Source organism: Dermacentor albipictus, unplaced genomic scaffold, assembly GCF_038994185.2.
Source record: "Dermacentor albipictus isolate Rhodes 1998 colony unplaced genomic scaffold, USDA_Dalb.pri_finalv2 scaffold_14, whole genome shotgun sequence".
NCBI classification, from domain to species: Eukaryota; Metazoa; Arthropoda; class Arachnida; order Ixodida; family Ixodidae; genus Dermacentor; species Dermacentor albipictus.
The window spans coordinates 5,990,439-6,003,574 of NW_027225568.1; the positions used below are offsets into that span (position 1 = coordinate 5,990,439).

A 13,136-nucleotide genomic window follows, 5' to 3' on the forward strand; every position below is an offset into this window, starting at 1 on the left:
GAGAGAGTGTCGCTCCCGGCTGGGGTGAGATGTGTCACGCGTTTTCGCCGGACGCCGTCGTGCGGGAACAGTCGCGTTTGTGTGAGCTCTCGGCCCCAGTGCCGATCCGATCTTGTCCTGTACAATGACCTGTATATAATGTATAAAATCCCTTTCGTTATTCTCATCGACGCCTGGCTCGGAGTCTTCGCTACCAACGCTCTGTCACGAAACGGGTGACGAGCGCTACGGGACCACAGAGTCGTAATAGTGGTGCAGCGGTGCAAGTTCGTAACACGACACGCAAAAAGCACCGATGTCAGATAGACCAAGCACAGATGCGCTCTCAGTAATACGTTGCCGTTCAGCAATTCATTTTTGGCCACTGCAGCATGCTGATTATATTCTTGGCTCTTGTGACCTGACAATAATTGCATACGAAATAATGTCTCCTTCTTGCTGGAGAAATATATGGGCTCCAAATTCTAAGAACACGGAGAGGCAGCATTTCAAGAAGCAAAAGGTGTGATCGCTTATTTGACGGTGCACTTATGCAGGCAAGGGATCACATGGACCACCACAGTAGGAATGCGCGCACTGGATGCGCAGAGATGTGCGACGTCAAGCTACAACGCGTGTTCCCATTTAGAATAATTCCAAAAAACACTGAGTTGGTATCTGTAAGGGGGATGTCGCACACGTGCACTACGACGCAGAGTTTGCGGCTCGGTTGTAGGTGCAGCGTCTGGTTGCTCCAAAGAGCCGGCGACAGCTGTTCCGGGCGTGGGCAGCTCGGATGCAGGAAGCGATATTTTGTGGACTCTGTCGCGCCACTACAGCATGCCTGATAACAACGTCTTGGTTTTGGCACATTAAACCTGTGAATTTTTAATTGGCGTCAATTGAACTTCAGGGTTTTAGATGCTAAAACAGCTATCTCATTAGCAGGTATGCCGTATTGGGAGGGGGGGGACTCCAGACTAATTTTGGTTACGTGGAGGACCTTACCGTGCACTGCAATGTAAGTACACAAGTGCGTTTGCAATTCACCGCCATCGAAATTATTAAACTAAATTATGCGATTTTACGCCACAAAATCACGCCCTGATTATGAGGCACGCAGTAGTGGGGGACTCAGGAGTAATTTTGCTCAACGTAGGGTTCTTTACCGTCCCCCTTAATCTAAGTGCACGGGTGTTTTAGCGTTTCGCCCCCATCGGAATGTGGCTGCCGTGGCCGGGGTTCGATCCCGCAAACCTCTTGCTTAGCAGCCCAACACCGTAGTCATTAAGCAACCACGATGGGTTCCAACGAAACTCGGCCACCACAGGCAGTATTTCACCTGCAACTTCGAGCTGAGCTTTGAAACCGTTACTAAGAAGCTGCGCCGGATCCGGCCATGGCTTCCATTAACTCTCGTGAAAGCCGACTCTTGTCACAAATGATGAAGCTTAAGTAATTGCATTTGCGCTGTAGTTAAGTGGCGAGACAAACGGATCCCTAAAACCGATTTAATTAAAGCTGTGTGCCCGCCAATTCATTAACCCTTGAACTGCGGAGCATGTCTACAGATGCTCGAGTCTCTCGCTGCATGAAAAGCACGATTCAATGTTCACATACTTTCATTCAACCAGAATATGTGCTTATCATCTCTCGGAAAAAATAATTAACGGTGGTGACATGCTTGTTTTTTACATGGTGCGGGCGCGTCTACAGACGACTCTCACGCCACGCAAAGCAGAATATGCACCTAGGTCTCATGTATAACATTGTGTGGTTTCTGATGAATAAACTGCTGGAAAATGGCGCCTATAATGCCATTTGTGTCTCACTTCTTCCTCGTCTGCTTAGCGCCGTAACCATTGCTTTTGAGTCGTGAACCAACAAGCTCAGCAACAAGTTTTGAAGATATCTGCCTAGCTGTCGGTTTAGGTTCCTCTGTCCTTCTTGAAGCCCCTGAGTTCAGTGATAGCAATGATAAAGTAAACGTGTCCACAATAGAGATTAGTAAGTGGTTATTGGGAGTTTGGTGGCATAAAATTAGGGAGGCCGCAAACAACGAAAGCGTGAAAAGCAAAGTTCCCAACAGTGGTTCACAAAGTTTTATGCGGGGGAATTCTTATTGTTCTTTTTTTCTAAAGATAGGTAGGACATTAGTCAGAATATTAACAAGAGCTTCGTGGCGCCACTCACGGCCCCGTTTCAAAGGGGACGGCCATAGTATGCATCCGTCCATCCATCCATCTTTTCCGCAGATAGCATTGGCAACGAGCTTTCGCCTGTGATAAAAATTACGCAGTCTGTCATTGGGACCGCGGCACTGGAAAAGAGGGGTAGCGTTCTTATAGCTGTAGCCGATTTCCTGACAACAAATATGGTTTCTCTTTATTCTGCCTTAGAATTTGTTTGTGTGCACACAGCACTAGGCCATCGACACGCTGTCTTTTGTGCGTACTACAGGCCTCCTTCTGCAGCATCTGATTTTGTGAACCATTTCATGGTGTGTTAAATTCCTTGGTTACAAAATTGCCGCAATCTCCTTTGTGTCTCTTACGAGACTTCAATTTACCTAAAATATATTTTCCGGTATTTGCCCCATAATTACTGATATGTCGGTCGAGAACAAGTCCGTTGTCAATTTATGCTTAGGTTTTAATTTCTTTCATCTGATCACATAATCAACCAGGATAGGCTCTTCGTCAGCTAAGGATTCCGATGGCGGTATACTGCGCAACGAACATTGATGTGCTCTCCTCAACTATTTTTTTAAATCTTTTTTCCAGTTAATACACTGTATGAGTGCCCCAGCTGAGCAATAGTAGCTTTCTTCCAATAGACATCTTAATAACCGTTCCCGAAAGAATTATGGACATAATTCGAAAGCGTAAACTGTCGTCAAGCTGCGGAACTGACAAGATAAATGCAAACTTTCTCAAGAACACTGACGTGTACTCCTCCATGTTCTTGTCGAACGTTTTCACGCAGTCTTTTCAGGGCTACACATTGCCACATGATTGGAAGGTGGGGAAGGTGATTCCCGTCTTTAAATGCTGAAACCAACATGCTCCCTAAAACTATAAACCATTCTTCTTAACGGGTATCCCCAGCAAAATCTTTGAGCGTGTAATATTTACTAACCTGACGACATTTCTGGAATCAAATTCGTTGGTGAGCAAGTTTCAACATAGTTTTCGTACGCAGTATTCTTGCGAAACTCAGCTTCTATCATTCACCCATAATGTTATTCTAGCTTTGGATAAGTGAATACCAATTAAGTGTATATTCTTGGAGTTTGTGGGAGCGTTTGACAAGGTTTTGACAATTGCGCTTTCTAAACTTAGCACATTAAACATCGACCCGAGAATCATGAAGTGGATAGAATATTTATCGACTAACAACTTTCGGTATGTATTAGCTAATAATTGATCCCCCCACCAATGAGTAGTTAAATTTGGCGTTCCACAAGATTCAGTACTATGTACAGTACTATTTTTAAAGTATGTTAATGACGTTCTACATAAACGTATCTCTTTTGGTGAGCTATTTTCTTGTGACTGTGCCCTATACCGCAGTATAACCAATAAAAATGATAACTACCTTCTTCAAACCGATCTTGACTGTATATTTAATTGGTGTAATGCGTGAATAATGACTCTTAACCCCACGAAGTGTAAAAGCATGTAAATCTCGCCATCTTCGAAGTGTTCTGGACTTTTTGAATGCAATGTCAATGGAAGCAAACGTGAAGACGTTAGTATAGTTATAAATACTTTGGTATTCATATAACCAACGATTTCTCCTGGCACTCTCAGATGAATTACATCACTAGCAATCGAGGGCAAGCACTGGGAAGGTGGGAGATGGAAATTCAAGATGATGAGCAAAACGAGAACAAGGTGAAAGCAGGAGCCAACGTTTCGACAAGTGGACTTGTCTTCTTCAAGGCTAGCATTACTAGCAATGCTAGTCGTACTTTGGGTTACCTACGCCCAAACTTTTATGAAGCACCCGCGCGCCTTAAATTAACACCTTATGAAGCTTTAATCCGTCCAAAGCTCGAATGCATTTGAGCCATATGGGATTCTACGCAAACTACGTTAACTAATATTTTAGAGTTTGTTCAGAAGCGACCAGTTTGTTTTATTCTTAATACCTATGATCGTACTGCTGACGGCGCATTGATGAAGCCGACATTCGGCCTCCCCTGCTTGGCAATGAGAACAATTTCCCGTATTAAGCTTTTAGAGCGCGACCCTTAAGGTCGAGCCACTGGCACGCGTCTGCAAGCTTCGGCGCGCGCCGACAAGCGAACGCGTCACTTCGCGTCGGTTGGAGGAAGAGGGCATGCAACCACTGGACAAAAGCTCTGATGCGCGCCGACGCTTGCTCCTCGACGGCGACGCACTGTTGCTGGACTATTTTGTCTTCAAGCATTCAAGTCCGACCTAAAACGACCTGCTGTAAACTAAGCTTGAAACAATAAGTTCGTGATCTGTATGCTTTTTTAGATATGAAAAACACGTTTGATTAATGAACCAACGCCTGTCGCAACAGTTTCTCTTTACCTTTTCGGTAACAATAGTGCGCAAAATATAGACATCAGCGCTCGCGCCTCGTCTGCCTACAAGGGCGCTAATCTGGGGCCGAATCTTTTAACGGTTCGGAATACGAACCGTTCGCTTCGCCGCTTACGTGACTAAATGTGCTACTCCCAAGGCGGTGGTGGAACAATGGGAGGACGCGACCAATACATGAAAGTGTGCCACCTCTGCCGTGTACGTCATTATATGACGAGCTAATCGAGGAATTGCACAATGTTTCTGCTTGCTAAATAAATGTAAAATATAAATAAAATAATATACCGCAAGTTGTAAAGTATAAGTGTGGCAGTGGCGTAGCCAGAAATTTCATTCGGGGGGGGGGGGGGGGGGCGGTGTCACGTTGTAGCTCGGCATCCTCCTTAAGAGGAAGCTTTAGCTCTGGTGCTCCTATCTAAATACGTGTAGAAGGGGAATTCGTTTTTCTCGGCAACCACAGCACTAAATTTGACGATGTTTGTTACATTTAAGAAAAACTTGAATTCTAGTGACTGCTCGTTTCGAATTTTTCATTAAGGTTGTAAATTTTTTATTATAAATTTGCCAAAATTGCAAATTTTCAGAAAACGAGACAATCAAGTTTCAAACTCTGTAACTGAACAATAGCACTACTAATAGCACATCTACAGCGGACAAAATTGATATGTTACACATGAATCGAAAAAATATAGTGTTATGGAAATACGGCTTTTGTAGAACCCTTGTACACATCGTAACCAATTCACGTAAGATACAAATTGACATACTAAATTTGTCCGGTTTGACTGTTATAATAGATGCCGTTGACAGAACCGCGATATCTCTTATTGATGCAGAGCTATCAAATTGTAAACGTCGTGCTTCTATTCTTTTCGAACTTTCGAAATATTTTAAACAAAATTCGGGCCCTAAATCGAGATTCCACTTCCAACAGACACTAGAATTTAGTTTTCTCTCTCAAATGCAACACATTTCATTAAAAGCGATCTAGAGGCTATCTCAGAAAAGCGATTCTCTGTTTTACGTGTATTTGAATAGGCCGCGTCGGAGTTCGGCCCGATCTGAACGTTTCTCTTAAATAATTTGTCGAGGGGTAAAATACATGAATAATAATTGCATTGCCATTGCCAATGGTGCTGCAAATGAATTCCAGAACGCTACGCACTGTTAAAATAAGTAGAATAGGTCATTTTTCATAAAAGAATATACTCGTATGTGCCAAAAATTGTGCCCGAAATAACTGATATTATTGCTTCCATTTTTTTTTCTATTTATTAAGTAACGAAAAGATCACTCACTCTTTAGAACTATTCCAGTTCGAAATCAGCAAAGCAGTGCATGCCACTAATATGAAAAATATAAAGGTCATGAAACAAACAAGTGGAGCTCAAATATGTTAATGTCATTCTCTGTCATATATCTTTGTGATTCAAGAACCTTGTTTACGTTCTGGTACATATGCAACAGCCAGTGAAAAATCTCAATGATGTGGTCATTTGTTCCAAGGTATTACGCAGTAGCAGGTGTCACCGGTCGTGTATCATGAGTAATTGCACCGAAATTATAGTCGCAACAGAGAGCACGTATAAAAAGCAGGAGTTCTGCAAAACGTACGAGGGCGAGTCAATTGAAAGTGAGCCAATGCGAATATATGACAAACGGGGTACTTTATTTAAAAGTAGTCTCCATGAGCATTTGGACGTCGGTCCCATTGACTAACGAGTCGCGTGATTCCCGTCTGATAACACTCCTTGGGTAGCTGCTTCAAAAAGTCTGTAGCTGACTCTTTCACGTCATCGTCCTAGACGAATCTGGTTCCCTTGAGCTGTTTTTTCGGTTGCCCCAAAATGTGGAAGTCGCAAGGTGACAGGTCTGAGCTGCATGGCAGATGTTACAGCTTTTCCCACTTGAACTTTGCCAGTTTTGTATTGAACACACCAGCGATGTGGGGACGGGTATTCTCGTGGAACAAAATGACCGCATTCGTCAATTTTCCACGTCGTTTGTTGTTTATTGCAACACTCAGCCGTTCCGGCGTTTCACAGTATAGGAAACAATTGATAGACTCTCAAGATTTAGCAAATTCTATCCGTAATGGTCCATGACGATCGAAAAAAAGAAGTCAACAACACCTTTCTGGCAGAAATGACGGCCTTTGCTTTCTTTGGGCGTGGTGAATATGAATGTTTCCACTGTGAGCTTTGTCGTTATGTTTCAGGCTCATGATAGCGACACCATGGTTCGTCCCCAATCACAATTGCAGACAAGTCGCCACCATCATTTTGATACCGGATCAGGTGAGTCAAGGCAGCGCTGAACCTCTCCGTCTTCTGGTGGTGGTTCAAAGCCTTGGGCATCCATTGCGCACACAAAAGCCGACAACAGAGATGTTCATGAATTATGGCGTGAGCCGAACCTTGACTTATGTTCACACGCTCTGCCAGTTCATTGATGCTTATCCTCCGTTCTTGTCTCATCAGCTCATCAATCTTTGCAATTTTGTTAAGTGTGATTTCACAATGGAATTTAGCCCGTTTTGAATCGTCTTTGCAATTGTCACGTCCTTCTTTGATCCGTGTGCTCCAAAGCTTCACAGTGGCCAATGAAATGCAATGTTCAACGTACACGGCAGCTATACGGCGTCTAATTTATTTTTTGGGACATACCTTCCGCAGTCACAAACTTCACGGCACCACGCTGTTCAACTTTTGGAATTTGCACTGTGTCACGCAACCATGTCCAACCCAGTGTATGAGAGCCTTACAGAACCCTTATCCTCACATCTGCGTGCCACTTTTGTGAATGAGACATCCCTCTCTTCCACGCACATGCCTCGCAGATAATGAACCGAACTATTATTGCGCGAGGTGGGTAGGCTCACTTTCAGTTGACTCGCCCTGGTACATTACAAATGCGAAGATACAATGGGATACACAAATGCGAAGATAGGGCTTGATAAAGGGCAAGAAAGTGTCACTGGAAAAAAATTCATTGCACGTATATACACGAAACCTCGCAACAAGATACTTAAATACACGTATAAGCGTCCAATAAATCTACGTATCTAAGTCATGGTATATAATGCGTCAAACAGGGCAAATAAACATGCTGCGCAATCACAGATTCACAGAATCCTAGATACCGCCCCCATTCCATTCACTCCCGCCAATGTATCGCGCGCGACGGAAGACGGCTAGCTTGTTCTCCGCTTTTCTCCTTTGCGCCCACAAGACAGCCACCATCGTCGGCTCACCCATTCCAGCCCCCCCCCCCCTCCCCTTGCACTTTCACTCGCACATACAGCATGCGGCGCTCGGTAGCGTTGTTATCGCTCTTGGTCTTTATACGAAACACGAGGGCGACGATGACGGCAGGAAAGGGCCTGCAGTATCCATGTAATTGCTATCGCAATGATATAATAAGGGTATCCGGCAACTGAAGCATCCCATGACCCATTACTTTCCGCAAAGGAAGAAGAAACAAAATCGAACTTTCACCATGCGACAATTCGCTGCGCCGCAACAATGTATGTATTTTTTTTTCCTTTTGTGGGGCGGGGGCACCAAAGTGAAAATGCGCAAAGGAAAATATGTTGGCCACAATCGAATGCCTATACTGCGCACCTAATGTGGCTACCGGAGAAATATCGAAAAAAAAAAAACGTGAGATGTTTGGTCCACCAAGAACCACACGCATACTGCTCGGTATCCTACACCGGCGAGACAAGACTTTCTGGAGAGGTTGCGCTCAAGCGAACGCGGTGCAATCCGTTGACTCCCCACAGTGATGGCGGCGAGTGATCATTGCTTCTTTTTCTCGCGTGCTAGCCAGAAAGCGTCCGAAACTCTGCCATGCAAAAGTCCACTCAGCCAGGGCAAACCGAATGCGCACCGAAGTGCGCTGCGCGGTGGCGGAGGCAACACGAGAAAAACGTATGCGCTCTGGCTGCCTCTGGCAGCCCGCGGGTAGGGCAGCGAGACCGAAAAAATTGAAGACGCTCAATGTGTCCTCGCGAATAAAAGTCAAAGTAGAAAAAATAAATAAGAACGCAGTTACCTTGGCTGGCTTTAGTGTCTTGACATGGATGCTTTGGCGTAAGTGAAAAAAAATTATATTTTATTTATCTGACATGACGGCACAAATGATCCGCCACAACGCTTCGTCTCATCGGACCTCGCTGCGTGCTTTGTCAACTTGTGTAATAGTGTGTTGATTTGCCTTGTCTCGTTGTATGTTTTGATGTAAAACTTTAGAATAGTCAATGCTCCTTTGGTGTGAAATGTTTATAACAACATTAAACGCACAAAGTTGCGAAATTGAAAATCTAAAGCACAACTTTTGAAATGTCAACGCACCTTTCACATCAAATGTTTATGAGATTTATACCCATAGAATTTCGGAATTGAGATCCGTGCACTCTGTGAGATTCCGCGGCCTCCGCGAGATACCGCGGCGAGCCCGTTCGTCATCAAAACGCCCTTGAAACATTGTGCTCGTATGGAGCTAATTGGCGATATGACTCCCGGTACATGGGAGTTGCCGCGAAATCCAGCCCGAGTTCACAATGTTCTCGGTGAAATGTATGTTAGAGCATGAAAAAGACATTCTAGAAAAAAATCCAGAATGATTTCTGGCGCCGGGGGTTGCTTTGGCCGGCGGTGCATGGACAGCGCGAAAAAATTTTGGGCGGGGGAGGTTGAAGCCCCATAAGCATCCCCCCCCTCCCTGGCTACGCCCCTGACGTGTGGTGCCGGGCGTTTACGCAATGCAAAAGTAGTTTATTAATGTCATTCTTTTCCATTCTCAGCCGACCTGTGGCATCGTAAGTGCAAATAAGTTGGCAGAGCGCAGCGCTATGTCAAGCCCGTGACATTCCCATAGAGCCAATAGGGCCGATTTTCATAGGTGACGTTAGCGCCGCCTGGATTCTAATGGTAGTTCCACTAATACCCGAAAAATGTTTACTTACTAATAATAGATAATGTTCTGAATATTATTCACTTACAATATAAATTGAAAAACGACAGGCGACGTTTGAATAATTTCTATTTACCTAGAAAGTTAAATGTGTACCGAAAGCGCAATGACGCTTGTGGTGAGTACCGCACAGCAGACGACAGACGCCGGTGTCGTCTGCTCCTGCTAGTGCTGTTGCGCTGCCCGCTTGCGTTGGCCAGGTATATCCCAATATATATATATATATATATATATATATATATATATATATATATATATATATTTATATATATATTCTTATGTAGGACTCATTATTTGCTTGTACATTTACCTTTGAAGGTTGGCACAGCTGCATTGGCCGGCCGACATCACGATGCTAATAACACCAACTTGCTGCCAATAAACAGCTTTATTATAACATCGTTCATGTTTACATGAAACAAAAAGGACGTTAATAGCGTTTCAGAAGATATACTGGTGTGTAACATGCATAGTTGTTTATGCGCAATAAGATACTACGCATACTCCCGACACACATTTCTGGTGAACACAGGCTGTCCGCCGCTGAATGAAAAAATACATCCGACCACATAAAGCAGTCGCACGCTGGTATGTTGCTACTAAAGTTCGTCCGCTCTTGTAGCTGATGTCACGCCACTTCGTTCACAATATTCACAAACTGCAACTTTATTTGAGCCAGTGCCTCCTGTTTGGGCAAACACGTAGCTTTCACAAGGGCGAATTCTGTCGCGACTGTTCATCTTCTGGTCCAGAATGCCTGCCCTTTTGCAGTTAACCGTACGAGAAGTCGGGTTATAAAAATTCTCAGCGTTTAAGCTGAATTTGCTTCGAAAAGTTTCTTATTTCAGACAGAAATGTTTTTCTGTACGTGCTGGTTTGATTTGTTCCAAAATAAAGTTTACCTAATAAAGGCCTAGCTGGCGTTTCGATTACCGCTGCCAGCGGTGCGCTGTCGTCGTTTCGATGGTGGCGCCACCCCAAGGCTTGGACGCGAAACATGCCACAGGCTTGGCTATATCGTCTGCTACCAGGAGCTCGCAAGGTGCACGCAACAGGAACACATTGCCAGCATTCTTAAGTAGCGAGGGCAACAAAACCGTGAACTGGCTCTTAGGGTCGCCTTTAATTACTAGCCGACTATATCAGTTTTCCTTCTTTTTCGCCCTTCGTCATCGGCTCGGACACGACTTACTCGCCGCCACGCTGCCGCTATCCCTGCGATCTCCCCCACGGCGCGTCGCGTGATAGAAGCAGTGGAACTTGAAATCGCAAATCACAATATACGGGCCCTGCATTGCCTGCGCGAAGTAAAATCGAAGAGTGTGGTGCTGACGGTGCGCGCTGTGCCATGACGTTGAGGAACAAAGTGTGGCACTCCCGAAAGAGACAAAGAAGGGCAGCCAAATAAGAGATCTCCACAATACCTTCCTATTCTGACTGTATAGTTTTATCAGCCGAACGAAGGAAGCGCTGAACCAGCCTATAGGTTGAACCCTTCTGATTGCTGAACGGCGATCTGCGAGCTAATCACGCTGGCGATAGCACTGGGATTTCGATCTCACCATGCAAATATCTCCTTGGGATTGGCTTTGAAGCGGAGGTTACGGGAAAGCTGACCCAGCCCTTCAACCGGCAAACACAGCAATTGCGAGAGCAACTTCGTGGACAGTGTCGGCAGCAGAGATCTAGGCCATTCCGATGAATGCTTCGCAGCCGACCGACCTCTGGGAGCTGCAGGCCGGTGGCGAACAACCGCAGCACGCAATATTCCTTCCTCTGGGGGGATTGACCACTGGGACGCTTGCACAGCGTAGCCTGCAAAACGTCTACTTAGAAAGCCGGCAAGGGTGGTGCAAATCATTATCCGTCACTTCTTCGAACGTGTATCGCACTTCCAGCCGTGGTCGACACCGAAAGAGCTACGCCAAGCAGACGACAAAGGAAAGTAATATAGCCTCCGAAGCAACCAACGCACGCGCGTCTCCGAGGTCGCGCGACCGGCGCGCGCGGCCAGGGTCGCAAGCCGATAGCCAAGCCACAGCAACGGAACCCAAAGCGGACTACCCCTTCGCCGGTTCCTACGACCGGTTCGCTTTGAAGATGATTGACAGATGCGTGACGTATTCATAAATTGCGATACCGCCCCGCTGCCTGTGACGACCTGTGACGTAACCAAAATTTTGGCCAATCAGGTGAGGCCAAAGGAACGGTTCCTACACCGAACCATTATAAGATTCGGCCCCATGTCTAGCCCCCGGCATGAGTTGTCAATGATGTTGATAATCCTGATGCAAGATACCCACCCAGTGAAAGGAATTGGCTGATAATCTGGCAGTCAAAGCATGCAAATTACTGTTAACTTATCCGAGGAGAGAGAGAGAAAGAAAAAAAAAGAAAAGTGTGCCAGTAACCCAAGAGCAAAGGATAATTAAGACGGCACACTAGTCTAATCTAACTTATCAATTACATAATTATGAAAAGATGAGATAATTAAGGCCGGTGCGAAAAGAATTTGAAATATAAAAAAAATGAAGTTAAAAATAATTCCTGCTGTTTTACGTGCCAAAACAACAATCTGATTTTGAGGCACGCCGTAGTTGACTCTAGATTAAATTTGACTCCGCGAGGTTCTTTTGACAACCCGAGGCGCGTTCGTTCGGTTACCGGCGCGAGCGATTGTCCTACTCCGCGCCGACGTCGCCAGCCGCGGGGCGAGGCCACGTTTTTGGTGACGTCTAAATGACGACACGCTCCTGCCAATCATCTTGTCACCGAGCACGTCGTCTGCTAGGTGCCGAACGCGACGGGAGTTGGGAAGTTTGCAGCCATCATGGGTGCTATTCTGGACATTCCGCCATTTTCTTCGATGCGTGACGAAGACGCGACGCGAATATAAAATGGCGCTGATGACCCCATTTTGCTTTCGTAACGTGGCGCCAATTTGACGTTCTGCCTAAGAAACTGAACTGAAAGCACTGAACGTAAGGTTCTCGGTAAAGCAGAACAGTTTTCCTCCGCAGTAAAAATAAAGCAGCTGGCTCAAAGCGCATGAATATTCCGTCAAAAACGCGTCTCGCTTTCGTCGTCCGCTGCGTACAAGCCGTCGTCTGCTTCAATAGCTAGGATGTGTAAACCCGGATAAAGGAATGAGTCATCGTGCATTGGCGCCACCGCGCTTGCTTTCTACCTTTAGACAACATACACCCGCCGTGGTTGCTCAGTGGCTATGGTGTTTAGCTGCTGAGCCCGAGGTCGCGAGATCGAATCCCGGCCACGGCGACCGTATTTCGAAGGGGGCAAAATGCGAAAACGCCCATGTACTTACATTTTAGGCTGCACGTTGAAGAAACCCAGGTGGTCGAAATTTCCGGACTCATAATCAGAAAGTGGTTTTGGAACGTAAAACCCCTAATTTAATTTTTGAGACAACATACGCGACCAACCAGTGGTGATGATCGCACGTTCTTGGCCACGTTATCGCTATCTCGTGAAACGCAAGTGACTCAGTGCGACTCGGCTGGCTGAGAAACGGCCGAATATCACCGATAGTATTGCACGTGCCAGAGATATCCGCTAGCGCGACGCAAGCGCCGGCGCTGCCAT

General features: G+C 45.6%; 1 long non-coding RNA gene across 1 annotated transcript in view; it reads right to left on the reverse strand.

The window, feature by feature from the left end:
• Positions 1 to 12,901, reverse strand: part of LOC139051809 (uncharacterized) — a 31,316-nt gene extending 18,415 nt beyond the window's left edge. The window contains exon 1 of the long non-coding RNA XR_011509563.1: positions 12,859 to 12,901. This is a non-coding gene — a long non-coding RNA (uncharacterized lncRNA). The remainder of the gene's footprint in view (positions 1 to 12,858) is intronic.
• Between the last annotated feature and the right edge of the window lie 235 nt (positions 12,902 to 13,136).